The 26,330-nt window shown below is 38.2% G+C and overlaps 1 protein-coding gene and 1 pseudogene across 2 annotated transcripts in view; one reads left to right on the top strand and one right to left on the bottom strand.

Moving 5' to 3' along the window:
- Nucleotides 1-26,330, top strand: part of FAM13B (family with sequence similarity 13 member B) — a 173,711-nt gene that overhangs the window by 37,002 nt on the left and 110,379 nt on the right. The window lies entirely within an intron of this gene.
- LOC114038989 lies at nucleotides 1,920-26,112 on the bottom strand (annotated as a pseudogene).

Raw genomic sequence — 26,330 nt, 5'->3', positions numbered from 1 at the left:
TCATTATGCCAGGTGTTGGGGGTATGAGGACAAAAAGAAGACAGTCTCTGTTCTCAAAGAACCAATATTCTACTTGGTGACACAACACATACACAGATAAGTAAGTGCAAAGTATGTAAAATAAATATTAAGTTAATATGAGGTGGGAGGAAAGGTTATTAATGACTGGGCTGATTAGGAAAGGTTTTGTATAGGACATACTGTTGAGCTGGGTGTCGAAGGAAGCTAGGGATATCAAGAGGCAGAAGTGATGTCTAAGAATGAGAGATGTCCTGTTCAAAGGCATGGAGATGGGAAATGGAATGTCCTGTAGGAGGAAGGGAAAATGGATTTAGAGATTTAGAGCTGGAAGGGACAGTAAGTAGACAAGTTTGGCTTAGGCACTGAGCTTGTGCAGGAGAGTATTACTGGATAAGAATAAAACCATTGTGCGAAGGGTTGTGAGTGCTGGGTGAAGAAATCTGAATTCATTTGATAGTAAGGAACTATTGAACATTTTTGAGCCAAAGAGTGACAAGACCACCTCTACATCCAGTATGAGATATATTTTCTGGCAATGGTATGAATGATGGTTTGGAGGCAGAAAAGGAGTGTGGATATAAGGTCTCAGTCATCTAGAAAGGTGGTAATGAGGGCCTTATCAGAATGGCGGCAGTGGGAGGAGAGAAAAGAGAGATGAATATGCACCATGTTGTGGAGGTAGAATGGACAGAACTTAGTAACTAATTGGATATAAGGCGTGTTGGGAAAAAGATATGTTAAATGTATTGGGGAAAAAATAAAATAAAGAAAAAAAGATAAAAATGTTAAAGATCATGCCAAGTGTTCTTGAACTTCAAAGCCTGAGAAAATACTTGTGCTTCAGAGTGAATTTATAAAGAGGAGTATGGTTTAGGAGAAAAAGATGGTAAGTTGAGTTTTGAATTTTTCCTGGAACTTCCTATCCTTTTACCTTTTTCTATTTCTCAGCTCCCCTAAACATATTATTCATCTTCCCTGCTCCCTGCTTTCCTAGGTTTTCACCCCTACCCTGGCCTCACTTTCTTCCCTTCAAAATCTTGACTCCTGAGATTACCACTCAACTTTACACTATTATTTATTCTTGAATCTTTCCTTTCCCTGTCCTTTTTCTTCTTTTTGGTGAGGCAGTCAGGGTTAAGTGACTTGCCCAGGGTCACACAGCTAGTAAATGTCTTTCCCTATCCTTTCAAAGTCTCCTTTTACTCCCTCAACTGGGATAGTCGAGTACATCCTTCACAAGTTCCTACTTCTCCCCAGCTCTTCCTTCAAATCACCCCAATATCATTCTCAACTCTCTTTGATGACCACTTTACTTGTATCCTTAATTCTATGTTTCTAGGGGCTGTTCCATTGATCATTCTTTCCCTGTCTGTGTTCTTGTGTCTGTCTCTGTCTCCTGACCAATTTTCAGCTTGTCCTACTTCCCTACTGCTTACAAACATGCCCAGATTTCCCCCGTCCTTTAAAAAAAATGCCTGCACTTGATCTTTCCATCCCTGAAAGCTATCCTCCTATCTCTCTCTTTTTTCATAGCCAAAGTACTTGGAAAAAATAATTTCCTATGCCCCTTGTCTTAACTTCCTCTCCTTTGCCCCTTGTAATCTGACTTTCAGCCTCATCATTTAACTGAAACTGCTTGTTCCAACATTACTGAAGCTGTCTTAATTGCCAAATCTAATGGCCTTTTCTCATTTTTCAACTTTCTTTACCTTTCTGCAACATCTTTTTTTCCTAAATAAGGTTTTATTTTGAAAATTACTTAAAAAACACTAAATAAATAAACTTAAGATTCAATGTAGGTAGATTCAAAATTCATGCTGTCTCTACTAAGAGCCAGTTGCCTTTGCTTAGGTCATATTTACTATGCTTTTTTGTTTAGTTATTAAAAATGCCTACATTTAATTTCCTGGTAAAGAAAGTTTTTCCCATAATTCCCCTTTTTTCCTTTTTGGTAGTCCAGGAAATAGTGAGTTACCAAAAAATAGGAATTTTCTTTTTTTTTGAATAACAAGGTAGATCTCATGTTCTGGACAAAGTGGGGTGGCTCAATAAGAGGCAAAGTCAAAAGATTCTCTAATAGCTGTTTATCTTCTTGTTGTAGCCAAAGTCTGACATGAGGAGAGGGCATCCATAAAGAAAATCTGATGTGGAGCTTCTGTTTTTGCATGATGAGTGTTAATCATTGGTTCTCTTATTAAAGAATGAGCAAACGTAGCTCCTTTTCTGAGCCTTTCTCTGGAAATGAAGCCCTGAAAATCTCAGCAGTTTTAATGCTGACAATAATCCCACAGATTTTTGGAAAGGGATTTTCATTTTCCTCTCAACCCTTTAATTCTGTAACGTAGACTATCACTTGATGAATCTCCTCTCCCTGTCTGTCAAATTCACTAATGTTGATTCGTACATTTTTGTGACAATTGTCTGTCATCATTGAAATCTCTTGACTAAACGCATGTTCTGTGTTCTCCTGTGGGTGTGGTTAAATAGGGATTTTATGAATTACATTGAGGGGCTTCAGTTTTGGTATCTGTTCCATTACATTGTGTCATGCAAGTATCCTCATCATATGTGACTCAGGACCACAAAGTGGCAAGAAGTCGCATCATTACTCCCTTTCTTAGTGATCTCATTAGCTCCTATGAGTCTAACTATCATCTCTAAGAAGATGATTCCCAAATCCATATATTCAGCCCCAGTGTCTCCTGTGCTCTGAACCCAAGTCACTACCTGGAGAAGTAGACGTCTTAAATTCAGTATGTGTCCCAAACAAAGCTTATCTCTCTCCCCCCAAAAAACTTTTGCTTCTCCTGACTTCTCTATTTCTTTCTTTCTTTATTTTTTCTCAATTTTATGTAAAAACAATTTTTAACATTTATTTTTAAAAATTTTGAGTTCCAAATTCTCTCCTTTCCCCCTCCTAGAGAAGGCAAACAATTTGATATGGATCATACATGTATAGTCATGTAAAACATATTTCCATACTAGCCATGTTGCAAAAGAAAACATAGCCCCCCTAAAAAAAATCCAAGAAAAATACTTTTAAAAAAAAGTATGCTTTGATCTGCATTCAGGCTCTATCAGTTCTTTATCTGGAGGTAGACAGCATTTTTCTTTGCAAGTCCTTTAGAATTGTCTTGGATCATTGTATTGCTGAGAAATAGCTAAGTCATTCACAGCTGATCATCATATAATATTTCTATTACTGTGTACAATGTTTTATTGGTTCTGCTCACTTCATTTTGCATCAGTTCATGTAAGTCTTTCCAGGTTTTTCTGAAACCATCCACATTGTCATTTCTTATAGCACAATAGTATTCCATCACAATCATTCCTTCCCTATTTCTGTTGATTCATCCTTCCAGTCATCCAGTTTCAGAACCTAGAGTCAGTCTTGACTCTTCCTATCAGTCACTAAACCTTACCAATTCTGCTTCTACAGCACCTTGCATCTGTTCCTGTCCTTTTCTGATTGCAGGATTGGCTACCACCCTAATTCGGATAGGCTTTAATCACTTCTTGCCTAGACTATTTCAACAGCCTCCCAATCTGTCTCCCTGTATCCTTTCTGAGCTATCTTCCACAGAGCTGCTGAAGCACAAGGCTGATCATTCTCTAGCTCAAGAAGTTCAGTGGCTCCTTGTTGCCTCTGTAATTAAAATGCAAACTCCTTGGCTTTTAAAGCCCTTTGCAATAAGGCTCCAACCTACTTTTTTCAGGTTATATGACATTACTTTCCTCTGTATACTCTATGGTTCAGTTCACCTGGCACACTTCTTGTTCCCTGTACATGACATTCCATCTCTATGCCTTTGCACAGGTTATCCTCCATTCTAGGATATTCTTTTCACCTCTACCTTGGAGAAGCCCAAGCTTCCTTCAAAGCTCAGCATCAGTGTCACCTCCAAAGGAAGCTTATCCTGATCTCCTTTCCTCCTAGATGCTAATTTTTCACTCCCAGAAATTACTGTTTTTTCCATAATTTGTGTTTAATTTTCAGTGTGCATGTTCTCTCCAATAAAATGTGAATTCCTGGAAGGCAGAGACTTCCCTTTTATCTTTGTATCCCTAGAACTTATTGGGCATAGTGTCTGGCCCAGAGTCTATGCTGAATACATGAATGAGTGAATGAATGAATAGTGGGGTATAGAAATGAAGATGTCCTGGAGGGCAGAAGTATCAAATTCAGGGCCTGCAAGCAGCTGGCAAAACTCCCAAGTGAGGCCTGAACTAGATTAAAATGTAATTGGGAAATGTTTAACAACATACAGTAAATAAACATACAACACTGATAACACTAATTTTGGATTTTCTAAGTCAATATGTGGCCTACAGGGATCCATTTCTATTTAAGTTTGGCGTTACTGTTGTAAGGAATTGGGAAATATGAGCCTGGAGCTTGGGAAAGCTGTCAAGGCCAAAGATATAGATGGGAGTTATCTGCATAAAAGTAGTAATTAAGGCTATCAGTATGAAAGAACCTGGCAAGGGAGAGTGTGGAGAAAGAGAGGAAAGAGCTAAGGACAGACCCTCATTGGCAAAGAGAATTCACTGATTCCTTTTTACAACAATTTTTAGGACTAGGCCTCTGTGTGGAGGTAAAATAGATGATACTATTTGAGAGTTAAGGTCCCAAACATCTCCCAGGGTATCATAGGATATTAGAGCAGAAAGAGACCTTAGCAAGCAAGTTTAACTCCTTCCTTTTGTAGAGGACGAAACAGACTGAGACCCAGAGCAGGGAAGTAACTTGCCCAAGATGAGAAGAGCTGAGACTGTAACCAAGGACTCCTAATTCCCAAGCAACTGCTCTTTCCATCACCAACAAGTACTGAGCCCCAATCTAACAACATGCTAGGAATACAAAGAGAAAGGAAAAATAATCATTATAAAGAACTTACAAAAGAACAGTATCAGATCCTTGAGGGCTTGGACTGTTTAGTTTTAGTCTTTAGAACAATGCTTGGCCAGAAGCATTAAAAATGCTCACTGATTGAAAGAACATGTGAAGAAGTCTCATGAACCCTGTACTGGGATAGTATGTGCTGATCATTTGACTATTATAGCAAAGACCTTTTATCTGTTACTTTCAAATTAGCATAATACTACCTTACATTTATATAACACTTTATCACTTTTTACAACTTTTTCTGATTTATTATCTCATTTGACTGTCAAAACAAGTCTTATCTAGGTTGTCTTTATTGAGAAGCACATATTTGGTTTGAAAATAGATTTCTTTTCCAACTCACAAGCTGGTAATTTTTGGCAAGAATCTCTGAAAGTGTTCCTGTTGAGGGGGCTAGAACATCTTAGGTGTGTGTGTTGGAAATGCCATCTCCCCTGCATCCCTTCATCTGTTTACCATCCTAGCTAACCTTTCCAAGGCTAAGCTCAAACATCTACTTTTCAACACTTCTTCCATTCTTCCTTTTCCTCTTCTCTTTTCCCACTTCCCCTGAAATGTCGTAGTTCATTAATTTTTATTTAGGTTTCTGAAAGTACTGAATAGACTTGCCTTTGAACACCAAAAAGTATGTATTAGAGACTCAAAAAGGCATACAAGTAACTATGCTTGTTGTGGATGGGCTACAGTAGTACAATGAGAATAATGCTCATGTAGGACTGGAGACTGGGCAGCAGGGTGGTGCTTTATCTTCTGGGACAGTCCTCAACTGAGAATGCTTGCCATGGTTATCCTAGACTCAGGCTCTTCTGATTCTTAAGATGGAGTCAGTTTCGGATTGGTCAGGATTCTAGGCTAGACCTCATGTGGGGTTGGTGATCACTGGTTGAAGGCCATCACCATGGGGCTGGACAGCTGCATTTTTATAGGTTTCCTGAAGGTTGTCGTAATAGTAAGTTGATTTTTTTCAAACATTTCAATCCACTAATTTAGCACAGTTCACCCAATACTTGTAGAATATCCTTATTAGGGCAACAGGTTAGTCAATAATCTTGTCCAATCATCTAGGGGGGATGGGAAGTGCCTCTGTGGAATTTCCCCACTGACCAAATTGGTCATTTTCTTGTTACAAGTATGGCAGCTACAGAACATTTGGAATAAGCATTGAATATGTTACAATTTAGTAATTTTTACCTACATGAGTTAGCCCAGTGGAAAAACCAAAGTGGGCTTGAATTATGAGATATAAAAAGTGACTACAAAGGAAATTTATAGTTAAGGCATGAATTGAGGTTTATTGGAAGGATATATAGGGGCAGATGTTATTAGGCAGCCTCTTGGGCTAGTAGAAGCAAAACTTTCACCAGGTCCTGACTCCACAAACCAATCAGCCATGGTTTACCCCAAGTTTACCCTCCTGATTGCTTCTTGTGATCATGGACCCCCATAAATATGCAGAGAAATGTACAGGCTGGCAGTTGGGACCTCTATTCCATATGCTGAGTGAGTTAGAATCCTTGAGGAAAAAGTCAGGAGTGTCTATACTCTAAAAGAGGGCCAAATGGAAGAATAATAGCTGAGCCCTTGTGACATCCCAGTCATGGGGTTAGTTTTGTGCAAGGCACCTCAAAAGGAGGCAGGGGGCTAGGAGGAACTTGGGATTGGAAAGCAAGGGTTTATCTTATCTTTGGGAGGGGGCAGCTGGAGCCAAGAAAAGCTTGGTAAACAGAAACTTAAGCAAAAGCCAAGGCCTATCATGCATGGAGTCAGCTGAATAATACTGCTGTTGGACTCCACATTATTCAATACAGAATGATTAAGGGATCACGTGTCATCTCATTTGAGATCGTGGCATTTCTCTCTCTTCTCTCTTATGCATTCCACACATTGTAGTTTATAGCGTATTTGTCTGTGTATCTTGTCATTTTCCCTACTAGACTGTATACATATTGAGGGCAGGGACTGTGTCTTATTCATTTTTGTATCTGCTCTATGCACACCTGCACCCAGAACAGTGTGTCTTACCTTATGCAGCTTGGAAGCTATTGAATGAATTGGAATAAGAATTGTCATGCTGTTATTGAGTCATCATTGTCTCTGTCTTCCTTGATTTACTGAGAGCAAAATGAAAAACCAAGTCCCTATCGACAAAGAGCTGTGTAAGGATCTTAGATTTTCAAGGTGCGGGTCCCCCCCCCCCCCATAGAGGCTGTCCCCATTTTATCCAATCAGACCTCTTAAATATGCTCAATCTATATTAAAGAAAAAGCTCTATTTCCTACTGGCTACTATCACAGAGAGTGATTATTCATCAATCAATTTACTGCTATCAGGGATAAGCTGATATATCTGAAATATAACGTACTATATTTCTTCTTCACTTCTATTCTTGCCTTCTGTCAATGTTCGTTCTGGGTAGCATCTGGTCAAAAGCCAGTCAAGGGAGAGCTGAAGAAGGAAGGATGCCCATGTCTTCATTGACTTCCTCAATAAGTTTCCTCAGATTTCCACTTCTAATTCTATAAAATGGGAGTAGAGTGTGCTTGTCAGGGACTGGGAACTTGGCAAGAGGAATAACGCTCGTCTGATGAATGGTTTTGTGATTTCACAGAAGAGAAACTGAATTTGGACCTTCTCCAAAACCATGCTGCAGGAAAAGAGAACAGGTGGATTTTACCTCCTTCCTTCAGGAGGTGGTAGTGGCTAGATGGCAAGGAAGATATCAAACAGTAACTATTTGAAGGGTATGGTGTCCTTTTATGTCCTATTTTGAGATTTCACTGGAACTCAAGTGTATTTGGGTTGAAACGTTATGCACTTTGAGCACAGATGAGGCTATGCCATGACTTCTTCTTTCTTATCCTCAGTTGATATTTATTGTGGCCTCACAAAGATCAGGGTATCTACACAGAACACAGGTAGTGGCTGTCCTGTGGGGGAATGCTATTCCCATGAATGGGCCTTTGTCTTTAATATCCTTATCATCCTGAACAATCTAGTCAGGCTTAGATCTCAGACTCTGAATTGTGCTTAAGTTAATCAAAATGGGGACCAAGCTGATGTGGGGCAGGGTATTGGAGAGCATCTCTATGTTGAGTGGCTTTGAAGGTGTCTCTCCTTGTGAGCCTTCCCACAGTTGGTACTATTCATCTCTTTTTCAGAGTTTATCCTCAAATCAGAGACCCATTCACTCTCTAGATGGAAATAGGTTTTAGTCTTTTCCAACTTCTTTCTGGAGTTCTGTTCTGCAAAATTTGATTTAGTGGGCTTTGGGGAGAGATTTTTCCTAGAAAAAGGTGACAGGAAGACACAACAAATATTTCTAGGTACAAACTAGATGACGCTTTGGGTTTGGGGTAAAGCTAAACCAGCCCATTGATCTGTAAAATAAAAATGTTTTTAAGATCCTCAGTAGAAAATAGATATCTTCTGGAGTTTTCAAACTTGCATGTAGGACATCTGATTACAACCTGATATGAAGAAAATATCTGCAGTCAAAGGTTTGTTCTTTGAGCTGGAAACTGACCCTCACTCACAATCAGCATTGAGGGCAGCTAGTTAAAAGGATTTATTAAGCAATAAATCACCACATCTGACTGGAAGAAATAAGTCTTCAGAGATAAGCTTTCCTTCTGGACTTTAATCACAAATGCAAATGGTTTCTTTTTCTAAAGCACATTTAAAATAATCTTTTGGACTTACTTGAAGCAAAAAAAGGAGTTTCAATACTAGGAGGACAGGCTCACTGAATGCTTTGTTCATGCATTATGGAAACCCTTTTGTATTCAAGTCACAGACTAGCACTTTTGATTAGCTACCATTCATAGGCTTAAAAAATTAACTCCAAATCTTTTGGCTAGTGACTGTTTTTTTTTTATATAAAAATGGTATTGTTGGAAATAACTGCTGTTATTTCAGGATAACTTCAAAGATACCCCAAAGCAAACAAGAAAGCAGTCTCTAGAAAGAAACATACAAAGCTACTGCTAATTTGTAGGAAAGTTGCTGTTTTGTCCTGTCATTTCCACTGTAGGTTTAGAAAAAAAGAAGAAACCTCTTCTTTTGCCTTCTCCCTTCTCTCTTCTACTGCTTTCCCTCTCACCTCACCAGGCCTTTCTCCAGTCATATTTATTAACCTGCTGCAAGGGATTTTTGGTCTAAAGATTTAACAATTAATTGGAGAAGCTTTCTCTGTGAAAGGGGTGAATGCATCAAAGGTATTCCTGGTTTTCTCTACATCCTTTCCCTCTTATGAAAAATGCTCTGCAGCCCCCTACTGCAAGGGAGTGGAGAGTTGGGCTTGTCCTTGAGGAAAGGATGCCCAAGTATTTCTTTCAGGCAAGGGTTAACTGGCTGATATGTTTGCTTCACTAAGAATAGTTCAGCCAATGAGATGCTGTACTGATGAGGTAATGCTGTTATCATATACTTCATTGGTTGGCTTTATTCTCTCCAGGAAACTGGGGAGGGAGAGTTCAGTTTGGGGGAATACAGGGAAATTTTCACCTTATACCTTGATTTTTCCTTATCTTAATTTGCAAGTTTGATTAGTGTGTAAGAGAGACTGAGAATAGTTTGCTCTCTGAGTTGGGACCAGGGAAGGGTTCCATGTCTGTTTCCCCTCTGGGTAGGAAGGTACTATGCTGAGGATTTTTGGGTGGCATATGCATGTGATTCTGTAACTGTTGTGTCTTCTCTTCATTCCTTTGACTGCACACTTCAACCAGGGGGTATCCCTGTATCCTAGACCCATTAAATCTGGGTGCTCTGCAAAAGGGAGAGAAAGTGACAACATCAGGTGATTCAGCCTGCTCCTTGACTGCTCCTAGAATGTTGCAGCGGATGAGAGGAGGTAAAAACAGCAGCTGGAACAGAAATTTCCAAAGACTTGTTTACTTTGTCTGTCTTTTTTTCTGGTTATATCTTTGAGTGCCTTGTGAAGAAACTTTCCTTTCCCTGGAAAAGGATCAGGGCAGAGGCAGCTAGGTGGCACAGTGGATGGAGCACTGTGAGTGCTGGGGCCCTGGAGTCAGGAGGATCTGAGATCCTGGCAAATCACTTTATTTCATTGCCTCAAAAAATAAAATAAAAGGATCGGGGAAATATGATATAGGGAAATTGAGGGATTATATACAGAGTGACTTTCCTAAAATCACAGGACTGGTGCTTAGTTGTGCAGTGGAAGTGCAGTGAAAGAGGACACACTGGCTGTGAAGTCAAGGGCACCTGTATTCAAATCTTGGCCCTGCCACTTTCTATCTGTGTACTCTGGCCAAATCAGTGTCTGTTCTTGCAAAATGAGGGGGATGGACTAGGATATGTGAGGTCCCTCCTACTTCCAAATCTATGAACCTTTTACTATTGTCTATACTACCTTTCAAAACTTTATTAGTTAGAAGGATCAGAATGATGGAAGGGACTTTAGATTCTGTACCCTTCACTTTATATTGAAATTGAATTCGAGAGAAGGAAAGTGATTGGCTGGCTTAAGGTCCCTCAGATACAAAATCTAAAGTTGAGATTTGAACTCGGGTCTCACGGCTCCAAATTGAATGTTCTTAGAACAATAGTTCTTAACCTGGGGTCTATTCAATTTTTTTAAAAAAATAAAACTATATTTCAATATGTAGCTATGTTTCAATATTGGTTTCCTTTGTAATCGTATGTATTTTGTCTTATGTATTTATAAACATTCCGAGAAGCGGTCTGAAGATGTCATTAGACTATCAAAAGGGTCCATAACACACACACACACACACACACACACACACACACACACACACACACACGATTAAGAATCTTTGCTATAGATGTTAGATTGAATTCATTTCAATTCTATGAGCATCATATAGGGAATACAAAGACAAAAAATGAAAGTTTCTGTCCTCAAGGAGTTTGTTCTATTGAGGGGAAACAACATGTACATAAAATTAAATAGAAAATAAATAAGACATAACTTGGGGAGGGGAAACACTATCAATTAAGGGAGCCTGGAAAGGCCTTTTGTGGGGGGGAACTTGAGTTGAGCCTTGAAAGGAACCTGGGATGCTAAGGGACAGACATGAGAAGGGAAAGCATTCCAGGTATGAATGACAGCCTATGCAAAGTGATAGAGGCAGGGGACAGAATGTCATGCTTGGCAAACAGAAGGCTACTTTGGCTTAGAATATAGAGGGCATAAGGAGGAATAATGTGAAAAGATAGATTAAAGCCAGATTGTCATATGCTTTAAATGTCAACCAGAGTGTCTGTATTTTCTCCTAGAGACAACAGGGAGCCACTCAAGCTTATTGAGTAGGGGAGTGACATGTCAGATCTGGGCTTTAAGAATGTTAATATGCCAGCTGTGTGGAGGACAGCTTGGAGAGGGGAGGGGTTAAATAAAGGAAGACTAGTCAGGGCTAGTGCAATAGTTTAGGTGAGAGGCAAAAAGGACCTGAAATCAGGGTAGTTGTAATGTGAGTTGTTGTAGTTGTGGTTTGTCCTTTGTTCTCGAAGAAGACCATGACATTAGGAAGATGATGCCATGACTTGCAAGTCAACTGGATATAAGTGAGGGAGGCCTGTGCAAAGTCACTCACCTCACTTTCTCCTCCAGAGCCATCTGGGTCCAGTGGCCAGATACAGATCAGGACAACTGGAGATGGCCCAGCAGTGTGAGTAGAGAAAAGGAGATGGTGAGATGTCGTGAAGGCTGAATTGGCAAGTTTTGGCAACAGATTGGATGTGGAGGATGAGAGAGAGTGAAGAGTTAAGGAGGATCCTTGGGTGGGTGGAATAATGGTCGAGCACTTTTTGAAAACAGGGAAATTAGGAAGATGCGTGGATTTGGCAGAAAGAGAAAACAGAGTTCTGCTTTGGCAATGCTGAATTTGAGATACCTATGAGGCACACAGGTGACGATGTCAAGAAGGTAATTGGAGATATGGGACTGGAACTCAGAAGAGATAAAGATTGATTACATAGAAAGGAAAGAGAAGTGTCCATTGATTTTCAAGAGAGTATAACGTGGCTATATTTACCCTTTAAAGATGTTAATCAAAGAACCAACTATTGAAAACAAAGAGCACTTCTTAGGAGGGAAATGAAAACTTAGGGACATATAAAACAATTATTTGAATGTATTACATGGGGAAAATTGGACGTTAGTAGGGGATTGAATTGTTATAGATTCAGTAGTGCTCCTATTGCTGTTAAGAGCTGGTCCTCCAGATATAAATGTGGCCAGTTTGGTTGCAAAGCGTATTATGATTTTGGCACTCTGTAATGTGGCACTAGTGTAAATGCTCCTCCTCCTCCTCCTCCAAATGAAGCTAGGACACCAGTTTCATAGTGTTATGAAAGTTATGCCTTTCTCTACTTTAGCTTATCCCTCTGTGAAATAGGGGGCATCATGACTGCTTCCTCCTGAATTCACAGGAAGGATTTGAGCATAAAATACTTCTGATAATCCATGAAGTCCAGTGGAAGACCTAGGTAATTTTTTTTTTTGCTTTTTGGTGAGGCAAATCAGGGTTAAGTGACTTGCCCAGGGTCACACAGCTACTAAGTGTCAAGTGTCTGAGGCCACATTTGAACTCGAGTCCTCCTGACTCCAAGGCCAGAGCTCTATCCACTGTGCCACGTAGCCTCCCCAATCCAGGTAATTTTTAATGCTAAAGATTCTCCCAATCGTACCAATCCCACCTTCTAGCTAACTACTCAATCCCTCATGGCAGTGATTGATGGGACATGAGCAACACTGGGATTATTTACCTACTTTTCCTTCAGTTATATAAGTGCCAGGCAAATTTTATATTAAGTACTACCCCTGGAAATGATAGGCAAGAAAAATAAAAATCACATGAGACTTTGTGAGTTAGATAGCCCTATTCATTGATGCTTTTGGCCTTGGGAAAAACCAACAGGGGTTTCAAAATTGGATTTTCATTCACAACACAGGTTCATAGGATTGACACTAGATGGGGCCTGGCAGGTTCTCACACTGTTTAAAGAAAGATGGGACAATAAGAGGTTAGTATAAGTGTAGCAGGGGGAGCAAACATTAGATTTCATTTCCCCCACTTCCCATTAAAACTGTTTATTTACATATGGAAAGAATACTTTTAGAAATAACAGCTGCTGTTCTTTTCCCTCTAAGTTTTTTTAATGATGGGATAATAAAAGTAAACATCTGGATTTAATCAGAAGGCAGCCCTAAAATGACTGCTCACCATTTAGAATGTGATTAGAAGTCTACACTGCTTCAAAGTTTCTCTTTAATTACAGCTGTGTGAGCAGGTGCTTCAATCCTGCCAGAAATAAGCTTGCCAGTGCTGACTCATTGTCAGCCCCAACAGCCATCTCTGCTGTAGTGGGAGGGTGTACCCTGGCCAAGGTACTGTTTCTCGATTTTTCCCCCTCTTAACTTGTTTTTCTTTGACCTTTGTTCTCCTTGGAAGCCATTTATCTTTGAGGGCTTGCCCCAAAGAACTTTCAGGACAAAGTTTCCAAACCCTAGAGAAGAACTGATTGACAAGACTAAGGGTGGGGTATGGAGCAGACCAGTAAGCAGGGAAGAATGGTAAAGTGGAAAGATTATCTGAAATATTCTCACTATGTTCAGGCAACGGCTGCCAGGTATGTAAAAGACCCTAGGGACCTCACAGGATGGCGGGATCTTGGAGACTAGAAAACAACATTTCAGAAAGGAGTTCAAATGCTTACTGAAGACAAAAGGTGGACAAAATTAATTCATATTTGTAGTTTCACATACTCTCTTTATGTTTTACTTTCTATATGGAGATGTGTTAGGTTTGGGATTTGTTCTTTTGGTGTGTGCTCATTATACTTGGAATTAAAGGATAAAATTTAAAAAGTTACTTCCAGACATGAGACTTAGCTTCTAGTCTGTGTCACTTTGACCTTGTGATCAGCTTTAATATTTGGAGCACCGAATTCTTCTGAGGAATCAGAAGACTTGAATTCTAATTTCAGCATTGTCACTAATGTAGTTGTGTGATCAATCATTTCCTGACTCTGGATCTCAGTTTCCCAATTTGTAAAATGCAGAGGTTGTCACTCACCTCCTGCCAGAAAGGTGATGAAATTAATAATACAGAGAGACATACATTTATTTTTCTGGCATGGCCAATGTTTATGATGAGGGTTCTCTCTCTCTCTCTCATTTTCCCTCTTTTCCACCTCCTTCCTTTTTCACATGGCCAAGTGAGGGTGAGAGAGGTTGCTGTGGGAGGGATAGATTATAAATGCATGTAAAAAAATGTTTTAAAAACAAAATGAAGGGATTGGATCAGATAATTTCTAGATATTTTCCCACACCTCTAATATTCTATCTAAAGTTGTATTGTCATTTTAGGACAAGATACAAATAGTCCTTAAGTAGATCTGTTACTAAAAAGAATGACATAACTAGAATAAAAAGTTGTTTTATATAAACAATATGTCCTATTCAAAGCCATCATGTAGGCAGCTGGCCTTGGCACAATGACTTCGATATACCCTGGAGACAGTTGGGTTGTGTTAGTGGGGGAAGGAATAATTCTGTTTCTCTTTTTTGCCTCCCAGGGTGAATGTAAAGTTTAATGCTTAGATAATGAATAAGGCAAGTTAGATGAAAAATGCTGCGTTCCAAGTATTAGAGTTAAGAAGGATCACAAGGAAGTGACTTGAAGTGATTTAGAAACTGTTTCCTTAGAAGCAAAGATTCTTAGGCCTGGAAGGAACCTCAAATCAATTTATTAATTTATTAATTTTATTTTTAAATTTGGACTTTAATGAGCCCAAGACCTCACTCTGTGCTGACCCCTCCCCCCAATCTTCATACATTTCCATGTATAAAATAGAACAGAGATTATGTGAAACTGGAAATCTGAATTAATTTTGTCTACATTTTGTCTTCAGTCAATATTTGAACTCCTTTCTGAGATATGGGTGTTTTTTATTCTACAAGATCTCTGGGAAATGCTATCCTTTAAGATCCATAGGGTCTTTTACATGCCTAGCAGCCAGCCTGAACATAGTGAGGAGCAAGATAACAGATGTAAGTGCTTTTGCAATGGGGCTGATTCCTTACTGATTTAATTATGGGGAACTCATTTGGAATCAGTAAACCTCTGCTGAAATGAAGAGCTTTTCATTTAAACGTTTAAAAAAATTACATACTTAACACCTTGAACAAAAATATGTAACTGAATCCCAAATTAAGTCATAAAATCCAGACTATTTAAACTTTGGAAAAGAATATAAATCATAACAATGTCAGTATTTACTTGGGTCTGTGGACAGTCTATGCTCTAATTCATCTGTGCATTTGTTTCTTTAGAATTTGTTTAGAGCCATTTTTTAACAGGTATTTGGAGGGATTTGGGGGAGAGCTCAAGCAAGTCACTGCTTTCACTCCACCATCTTTCATCTGTGCATTTGTAACATTTTGTGTGCATTACAGTCTTGCAGTGGAAGCCTGAGGTGGGAGAGATAGAGGATAACATCAGGAAGGCAAGGTCTTGTGATGCTAAATTTCAGCTACTTGGTTATTTTCTAAGAAGAGCAATTATTACAAAGAATGTTATGACAGCTAATTTTCTTTTGTTGATTGAAAAAAGTTGTTTTGCAGAGAATCAATTTTCCATTTCATAAACATTTATCTGAGCAATTATTTTAGCAAAGCAAATACATTGAATGCTCTATATTGAAGTCCCTTGTTATATTACAGATTTGGCTATCCATTCAAGAAATATCAAATGCCTATCACATGCTAGGTACTAGGAGATTCAAAGATGGTTAAGACAAGGGTTCTTGTCTTCTCAGAGTTCATAATTTATTGAAAGAAAGAAGTTTTGAACACAAATAGCTACAAGACAAAGTTAAAAATCTATCCTTCATGTATAAAGTGAGGTATAGTGTCTCTCACTACTATACAGAAACTTATAAGATGAGCCTGATCTCCCAATATTCCATAGCTTATTTAGGCTTTGGAACTACCGAAAGACTAAATGCTTTACAAATCAGTCTATCAATACTTTAATTAAACACTGAAGTACATATCTATTTGAGTCTGCCCGGAATATAAGCTCTGTGAGAGAAGGCTGTTTTTGTCTTTGTATCAGCTAATACAATGCTTTGCATATAGTATGTACTTAAAGTTTGCTGAAATTTGAACCTAATGAAAGAAATATTTGTTAGTAATTGACTAGGGTAGAGTGTTTCAATTAAAAATGCCTTAGAAAAGATTTAATCAAATGCTGGGAATGACCAGTCATGGAGCAGATACATATGGGAAATTTATAGAATGGCATGGTTCCTGTGGCTTGGATTTCTGGCTAGAGGGGTCAAATGAAGGCCTTGACACTGGGCAAATCAGATCTTACAGACCGGGGTCTTGGTGGGATGGGCATGGTAAGACAGGATGGAGGGAAAAGGGAATATCCACTGATACCATTAGATTTTTAATCATGAAAGTTCTGAATTTGGAGGGGAAATGTCCAAAAGGTTAGAGCATTTTAATCATAAAGGTTAAATATTCCAATTCATTATTTGATCAGCATGTTATTCACATAATTTCTATTTCAAGTGGGGGCAGGGCAAAGATACAAGGTGGTAAGAGTAAAATATTACAGTTCCCAATTCTAAATAGATAGGCAGTGGTGCCTGTGTGTGAGTGAAGATGGTAATGACATTCTTGAAACTGTGATCATAATGTATTTCTGTTCTGCCAAATTTATGTTCCATATACATGTACAATGAAGATTATTATGGAAAATGAGGGTTTTCTGAGTAGCTGAGATCCAAACAGTATTTTTTACTTATTACATAGCCGTTGTGGAAATGGTATGAATTTTTATATACATTAGATTTTCTCTTATTCTTTGCTAACAATGTCAGTTTAGAATGATATGATAACTAGATAGAACCAGAGATCATCTGTTTCCACTTTTTCCTTTTACAGATAAGGAGACTAGGGTGGAGAAATGAAGTAACTCAAAACCAGGTCTTCTGACTCCAAGTTTTATATCTTTTCTATCAGATCATACTATCTCTTTTTTATTTTATTTTATTTTTTGCTAGGCAGTGGGGTTAAGTGACTTGCCCAGGGTCACACAGCTAGTAAGTGTCAATTGTCTGGTCTGAGACTGGATTTGAACTCAGGTCCTCCTGACACCAGGGCCACTGCTCTATCCATTGCGCCACCTAGCTGCCCCTCATACTATCTCTTTAAAAGGACATGTATTCTTGCATGGAACGATGCTGGTCCAAGAACATATGTCCCAGACAAAATTTCTTTACACTTCTTAGGCCAGCAGCACTCAGCATCTAAATCTCTCCTACAGCCGAAGATTTTAATTTTAATTTTTTTAGGCTTTTCTTTTTTCCCAGTGGGGGTAAGTACTTAAGAAGCTAAAAATTAATTGGAGCAGTTTAATAGAATTTAATGGCAATCCTCTCTCCTGCTGGAGCCAGAATAGTAAAATGCCAATCTGCTTCACGCAGTTTTATTTTCTGAGGAGGATCATATGTATTTTTCTATATTTGCCTAGAGTTAAGTTCTTATTCTGAGAGTATAAAGCTACAGCCAATAAAAGTAAATGTACTTTGTTGTACATTTAACATGAATGTGTTTACTAGCCTAGAAGACAGTCCTGAAAAAAGTTATTAAAATGACACTAAGGGTTTGGGACATTTTGCTCAATACATTTGGTCTCAAATAGGTAATTGCTTAGCAAGCTATGTCAAAAGTTTCCATATGGAATTTTCTTTCCAAATTTTTTTCACTAATAATGAGTGGCATCAAAACTACTTGAAAGATTTTTTTTGTGTTTTCCTTAGCAAAGAAGGAAAAGCTATTTGCTGCTGTCTGCAATGATGTACACTAGAATACCACAGATCTAGGAGTAAGACCAAGGATGGAAAGTACCGATCCTACTTGCTCTCTACTTAACTTGCTTTGTGATCTTAGGCAAGAAACCTAACCTTCTTGGGTCTCAAATTCTTTTTTATAAAATGAGAATAATAATACTTGCTATTCAAGGGTTGCTGGGCATATCAGTTGACAGTATTTGTGGAAATACTCATAACCTGTGAGTTTATGTCCTCAGATAGGACACAATGGCCTCTAAATGACTTGCTAGGTATTAAATTAAGATGTCAGGAATGAAGAAACGTTGTTTGTCTTCAGGCAACCTTAACTGCCTCAATTCAGAAAAGAGTGGATATTTGAGCTTATGGAAACTTTTTAAATTTTGTGATAAGAGACTGAAGCATCATGGCGATTTCTAGAACATCTAGGGATTTGGGAGAAATCCATTTGATTTTTCTGTAAATCTGCGAGGAAGTAACTGGCCACAGAAAATCTGTCTCTACTCTAAAGTCAAGAGTAAAACTCACTGTAAGATGATGAGGATTTTCATAGGTTGATACTGACCTATCCAGATATGTCATAGTAACTTCCTGGCTTGTCAGTGGTTGCCCTTTCTTTTCACCAGGTCAAGGGCTGTGAGCATATCATTATAATTCAATTTCTGGGAGAGCCAGAGAGCATAGTGACTGGCTAGAGTATGAAGTGTTTAGATCTCTGTGTCCCCAAATCCCACCACCAGGACACCCCCAGGTGACTGGGGAGGAGGAATGAGAGCTGAGGCTGGAGGCAGCAGGAAACAAACACAGGGGCTGGTTAAGACATGCTCTGGCCTTGCCTGGCACATGGCCATTCAAAGAATGCTTGTAAGCTGTAGCAAAGATTAATTTTTCATGGCAGTAGAACACTTATCTATTAGGAAGTTAGGTAAGAATATTGATACTGTTCAGCATCTAAGCCACTACACAAATAGTTTCAAACCCAACTAAAGTTTCTCTTGGTCTATTCTAACCAGAGTGAGGGGTTCTAAACCTTTTTTTGCATCATGCCTATGGACCCCTTTTCAGAATGGTTTTTAAATGCATAAATTGAAATGTAGGATCATAGAGGAGACCATTGATATTGAAATAGTTATTAAAACTTTTTTTTAAAGTTCATAGGCCCCCAGTTAAAAACTCCTGCAGTGTAACTTGGGGAAGAAAATAAACGAAATTGGCCATCTTTAGTGCTTGCCTGAGAGTAATTATTTCTTGTCCTGGCTGAGTGAGTTTTAGAAAAGATCAATTTCTGACTTCAGTAGTATATCAGAGGGCAAGTATTAAATGTGTATACCTGATGCTCTTCCATCTTCTACAGGAAGCCTTTCCTAACCCCTCTTAATTTCAGTTCCTTCCCTTTTTTTCACGATTAAAAAAAAAGATTTCCTATTTATCTTGTATATACTTATTTGTACATATTTGTTTGCTTGTTGTCTCTCCCATTAGATTGTGAACTCCTTGAGGGCAGTTATTGTCTTTTGCTTTTTTTGTATCCCCAGACTTCATATTTCAGGTCTGGCAGCATTTATGTTGTGATGGGCAAATCGCCTAACCTCTCTGGGCTTAGTTTCTCCCCCTATAAAATAGATATTCCCTCTAGTACTTATCTTACAGGATCAATGTGAGGATTCTTTACCTATTTTTATAAATTAGATCATAACTTGTCTTACATTAATTAGGTTTTTGTTTCCTTGAGATCTGGGAAATGGTTTCAACAGTAACACATTTAACAGATCTCGGAGGGTGGCTTTTTAAAAACTATGTCTATAAATTCTGGGGCTACATTCTATTTTGGGATTTGTATCACACTATGTATTTACATGTTCACTGATTTTTAAAAATATACTTTTAAAATGTTCTTGTTATTATGACTTTGACAAACATCAAGAAACATGAATATATCCATCTACAGAGAATGAGCATTGTGCATGAAACCACAAATCTCATTATATACAGATTTAAAAAAAGTATATCCTAAATTCAGTATGTTAGTTCCAAAAGTTGTCTTGCTTGTCTGTTTCCCTCTAAACCTTCTCTTCTGTACATTAAAAAAAAATGCTTCACTGATGCTTTTTTTATATAACTATCAATAACCCCTTATCCCCACAACACATAAAACTTAAAAACAAACTTCCCTGTAACAAGCTAGCATAATCGTATGAAAAAGATTCATGTTGACTATCTGAAAATATTTGTCTCATCCTGCACTGTTAGTCCATCACTGTTCTGTTGAGAGGTAGAAAACATGCTTTGTCATTAGTCTTCTGGAGTCATGGTTGGCTATTTCATTGGTTAAGAGTTGTTTAGTCTGAGTCCCAAAGGCAGTGACTTGTCCAAGGTCACAAAGGTAGTAAGTAGCAGTGCCAGGATTTGAACTTCTCTAATTCCCAAGTCCTGGGTTCTATCTTCTATTCTATGCTCTCGTTTTCTTTGATCTCATTGTGGGAGTCGGGGGTACCTACCTAGTAGATGGCTTAGTGACTTTTTAAAGCCTAGTTCTAAATTGCTTTACAGAATGGCTGGACCTATTCACAGCTCTACCACTAGTTAATCTATGTGTCTGTACTCTAAAAGCACCCAACTAGTGTCATTTTCCTTGTTTGTTATCCTTGCCAATCTGATGGATGCAAGATGGAACCTGAGTTGTTTTAATACACTTTTTTCTAAGTAGTAATGATTTGAAGCATTTTTTGTATGTTACTGATTGCTTGCTTTTTTTTTACATTTTATAATTGCTTGATTATCCTTTGACTATTTATTTATTGGGAAATGGCTCTTTTTATATATGTGAATCTATTTCTTATATATCTTGGACCTTTATCAGAGAAATTTGATGTAAAGATTTTTTTTTTTTTGCAGTTAACTGTTTACTCCTGATTTTATCTGCATTGATTTTGCTTGTGTGAGACCTTTTCAATTTTTTGGAATCAGACTGTTCATTTTAACTTTTGTGATTACTTAATCTTGTTTTGACGAGCATTTCCCCTATCAATAGCTGTGAACAGCATCTCCTTTCATTCTCTTCCAATTTGTTTATGTAGATAATAGATATGATCTTTTATGTCTAGGCTATTTATCCATTTTTCACATATGTTATGAGATGCTGTCTCCAAAGTTACCAATTATCTCTCTTTTTAAAAAAAATTTCATTTCATTTTTTTTTTGTTACATTTTAAATTCCAAACTATCTCCCTTCCTCCCCACCCCACAGAGGCCACCATTTGATATGAATGTGTGTGTGTATTGTATAGGTATATCTATATGTAAAATCATGCCATGCATACTTCTATTTATCAGTTCTTTCTCTGGAGGTGGATAGCATCTTCCTTCATAGGTCCTTTGCAGTTGATTTGAGTATATATAATACTCAGAATAACTTAGTTGTTCTCTTTGAACAGTATTGCTGTTACTTTGTACAACATTCTCTTGATTCTGCTGATTATACTCTTCATTATTTCATGCAAGTCTTTCCATGTTTTTCTAAAATCAACCTGCTCATCATTTCTTACAGCACAGTAGCATTTCATCACCAATATATACCACAAGTTCTTTAGTTATTCTCCAATTGATGAGTGGGCAGCTAGGTGGCATAGAGGATAGAGTACTGGACTTGGAATCAGGAAAACTCATGTTCTTCATGAGTTCAAATCTGGCCTCAGACACTAACTAGCTACGTGACCCTGGGCAAGCATTTAGCCTTGTTTGCCTCAGTTTCTTTATTTATAAAATGATCTTGAAAAGGAAATGGCAAACCACTCTGGTATATTTGACAAGAAAACCCCAAATAGATTCACAAAGAGTCAGACATGACTGAACAACAACAAAAATTGATGGTCATCCTCTCAGTTTCCAGTTCTTTGCCACCTCAAAGAGAACTGCTATAGACATTTAAAAACATACAAGTTCTTTTCCTTTTTCCCTAATCACCTTTGGGAAACAGACCTAATGGTGGTATTGCTGGGTCAAAGGGTGTATATGGTTTTATCACTCTTTGGGCATAATTCCAGATTGCTCTCCAAAATGGTTGGATCAGTTCACAGTTTTACCAACAGTATATTAGTGTCCCTATTTTTCTACATCCGTTCCAACATTTTCCCCTTCTATTATTTTAGCCAATCTGTTAGGTGTGAGATGATATCTCAAAGTTGTTTTAATTTGCATTTCTCCAGTAAATAATGATTTACAGCATTTTTTTCACATGACTATACATAGTTTTGATTTCTTCATACAAAAATTGCACCATTTATCAATTGGGGAATGACTCACATTCTTATAAATTTGACAAAGTTCTCTCTATATATGAGATATGAGACCTTTATTTAAGAAACTGTTTATAAACTTCCCTCCCAGGTTTTTCTTTTCCTTCTAATCTTGGCTACATTGGTTTTATTGGTACGAAACCATTTTAATCTAATGTAATAAAAATGATCTATTTTAATATTTCACAATGCTGTCTCTTGTTTATTCATAAATTCTTTTCCTATCCATAAGTCTGATAGGTAATATGTTCCACGTTCTAATTTACTTTTATCTCCCTTTATATCTAGATCATGTATCCATTTTGACCTTATCTTGGTAAATGGTGAAAGATATTGGTCTAATTCTGTCAGACTGCTTTCAGGTTTTCCCAACAATTTTTACCAAATAGTGAATTCTTATCCCATGAGCTAAAATCTTTATATTTGTCAAACACAAGGTTACTAAAATCATTCACTACTGTGTATTGTATGCTTGCTCTGTTCCACTGATTCACCTTCCTATTTCTTAAGTACCAGTAACAGATAGTTTTGATAATTACCATCTTATAATACAGTTTAAGATCTGGTACTGCTAAACCTCCTTCCTTTATATATATATATATTTTTTTTCATTACTTCCTTTAATATTCTTGATGTTTTGTTCTTCCAAATGAATTTTATTATTTCTTTCTAGCTCAATAGAATAAGTTTTTGGTAATTTAATTGGGATGGCATTGAATAGATTAGATAGAACTGTCATTTTTATTATATTGGCTCTGCCCACCCATGAACAATTAATATTTCTCCAGTTACTTAAATCTGACTTTATTTGTAAAAAAAGGCTTCATAGTTATGTTTATATGTTTTATATGGTTTGTCTTGGCAGGTATACTTTCAGGCATTTAATACTGTCTATGGTTATTTTAAATGGGTTATCTCTTACTATCTCTTCTTGCAGGGTTTTGTTGGCGACATATAGAAATGCTGATGTTTTATGTGAGTTTATTTTACAGCTTGCTACTTTGCTAAAATTGTTTCAATTAGCTTTTAATTTGAATCCCTAGGATTTTCCACGTATATCATATCATCTGCAAAAAGAGATACTTTTATTACCTCATTGCCCATTCTGAGTCCTTTAATTCCTTTTTCTTCTCTTACTGCTATTGCTAGCATTTCTAATAAGATACTGAATAATATTGAGATAATGGGCATCCTTGTTTCACTCCTGATCTTATTGGGAGGCTTCTAGCTTATCTCCATTATAAATAATGCTTGCTGATGGTTTTAGGTAGATGCTTATCATCTTAAGGAAAAATCCATTTGTACTTGATTTCAAGTGTTCTTACTAGGAATGAGTGTTGCATTTGTCAAAAGCTTTTTTTGCATCTATTGATATAATCATAATTTTTGTTACTTTTGTTTTGATATAATCAATTATGTTAATAGTTTTCCTTATGTTAAACCATCCCTGCATTCCTGGTATATAAATCTCACTTGGTCACAATGTAGAATCTTTGTGATGTATTGTTGTAATCTTCTAGTTAGTATTTTATTTAGGATTTTTGCAACCATATTTATTAGTGAAATTGGTCTATAATTTTCTTTCTCTGTTTTTGCCAATGATATTAGTTGCCAAATCCAACTGCCTTTTCTCAATTCTCATTCTCTTGACTACTCTGCAGCGTTTGACACTGTCAATGACCTTCTTCTTCTTGATACTCTCTTCTCTCTAGGTTATTGGGACACCACCATTCTCACCTGGTTCTCCTTTTACCTATCAATCAGTTCCTTTTCATTCTCCACTGCTAGATCCTCACCCAGATCATATCCTTTAACTAACTGTAGGTGTCCCACAGGGTTCTGTCCTGGGCCTTTTCTCTTCTTCCTTTCTACTGCTTCGGTTGGTGTTCTCATCAGCTCCCATGGATTTAATTACCATCTCTATACTTATAATTCTCAAATCTACCTAGTCTAACCAAGTAAGTTTTAATTATACTGCTTTGTATTTTAGATTTAGATCTCCTACTGCAAAGACTCCTTCCTTTTAAAAAAAAATCCCTTGAGATTATTGATCTGTTGTTTCTCCAGATGAATTTTTTTCTTGTACTATAAAGTAATCCTTTGGTAGTTTGGTATGGCACTGAATACTATAGGTAAATTCATTCAGATAGTATTGCCATTTTTACCTTGGCACAATCTAATCATATGTACTTAATCTCTCCAATTGTTTATGACTGTATTTTTGTGTTTTGTAATCACATTCATATAATTACTGTATGCATCTTGATAAGTGGGCTCTCAAATATTTGATACATTTTGTTATTTTGCATGGAATTTTTCTATCTCTGGGTTTTGTTGGTAATATGAAGAAAAACTGGTTTTGTAGATTTTATATCCTGCCACTTTGAAATTACTATTTGTTATTTTTCTTACTTGAATCTCAAAGTAGAACATCCAAGTAAGACTATCATACCAATTGTGAAAAGGGCTGATTTGATTTTTAATTTCCTGAGTTACAAACTTCCAGCAGAGGTAAATGGAGGATACTACTACTTGTCATCTGCTCAAGTGTTTGGTATTTGACTACATATATTGGTTTATGTATGCACAGCTTCAGAGTTTTTGTGCAGGTGGAAGACTTGTCCTATGCTCTCTCCTTATAGGGGAGAACTCGAGCACTCGCTATTAGATTCTAAAGCATCTAACAGATCAACATGTTCTTACTCCCATTTTCACAAGGTTGGGAAGTAGGAACACTAAAGTGATTGACAATGTAATACAACGAATCTTTGAGAGAGCCCTGGAGTGACACTAGAGGACTCTGGGTTGGTCTGGGTTGCTAGGCAAGCAATTGATTCTTCCTCTATGCTGATAAGCCTCTGTGTTGGAACGTTGTTCTGGAGCCTAGCAGGCTCATTGACTTTCATATTTCCCAAGTCTTTCAGAACCAGAGACATTTTGTATGTAGCTGTCAGTTTGTAAGGTGAATAGCATGTCTGGAGGAGGAGGGATTGCAGGTGTAGCTCTGATGTCCTGATTCTGACCTAATTCTCATGTGAATGTGATGTGAGTAACCATGGCATCTTGGCTTAACTTCTAACTGCCTGCCTGGGGGTTTTGAGTTGTTGCTCTGGTTTCCTATCAGGAGCTTAATATACAGTGAGCCCTGGGGTTTGCAACCTTCTGAGAGGGGACTAACATTTCCCTCCCCACACATCTTCAGCGTTAGCCTGGTTACAAAGAGCACCTTTTGTATTCCTTCTCCCTCCACAGCTACTTCCCCCTCATCCCTTTCTCCTCACTCTGACCCACTTCCTCTCCCTGGTCTATTTTCCTTTCTCCTTCTTCTCCTCCCCCTTTCCTTTAAAAAAAAAAGCCTGCAAATGTTTTGTGGGTACGTGTCTGGTTACACGCGTCGTGGGAAGAGCACTGGCCTGGGTATTGGAAGACTGGGTTCTAGATCTTGTGCTGTGAAACATTAGGCAAGCTATTTCAACCACTCTGAGCCTCAGTTTCTTTATCTGTAAGATAGGGAGAATAATACTGGAATCATCGGGTTTCACAGGGTGGTTGTGAGGAAGCATTCCCGAAATGTGAGCTGCTAGATAAGAAAACAGATTCTTGGTGGTTTGGGACGTGGCCCTTTTTTTTTTAAATCCTTGTTCTGGAATTTCACCCAATTTAAGTGTTGGATGAATAATTGTGGCTCGAGTTTTCTTGAGTCTACATGTGGTGACTCTCATCGTGCTGCGTGACCTTGAAAGGGTCATTTTGCTTCTCTGGGCCTCAGTTTCCTCAAATGTAAAAGTTGGCAATAAGAATCCTTGCACTACCTACCTCACGGGGTTGTTTCGAGGAAATCGCTTTAGCAAATGCTTTACAAACTTTAAGATATATGTGGTTCCGCTTCAATTCCCTGCAGTGCCAAGATGGATAAGTGCTGGATGGACTACTGATTTTGGACCGCCTCCATTTCAACATGCAGATGATCCTCCCTCCCCCTTCCAATCTGCCTCCTTCCCCTCCCCCCAAGTCGGGCTCTTTTGATGTCCTCTCCATGGCCCCGCCCCCTCCAACGTCACGTCCGGCCCAGCCCCCGCCCCTCCTTCTTCCCTCCCCCCTCGCCGTTAGGGAGGGTCCGCGCCTCAGCTGCTGCCTTCGTTGCTCTAGCTGTAGCCCTCCCCTCCCCTCCCCCGGCTCTCGGCGCCGTTTTTTTCCCTCGGGGGGGGTAAATCCGCGAAGGGGCTCGCACCCGCCTGGCCAGCAGCACCCTCGGT

This window comes from Vombatus ursinus, unplaced genomic scaffold, assembly GCF_900497805.2.
Source record: "Vombatus ursinus unplaced genomic scaffold, bare-nosed wombat genome assembly UNPS02011572.1, whole genome shotgun sequence".
NCBI lineage: Eukaryota > Metazoa > Chordata > Mammalia > Diprotodontia > Vombatidae > Vombatus > Vombatus ursinus.
The sequence above is the reverse complement of the archived record's forward strand: the minus strand, read 5'-3'. Positions and strand labels throughout refer to the sequence as shown.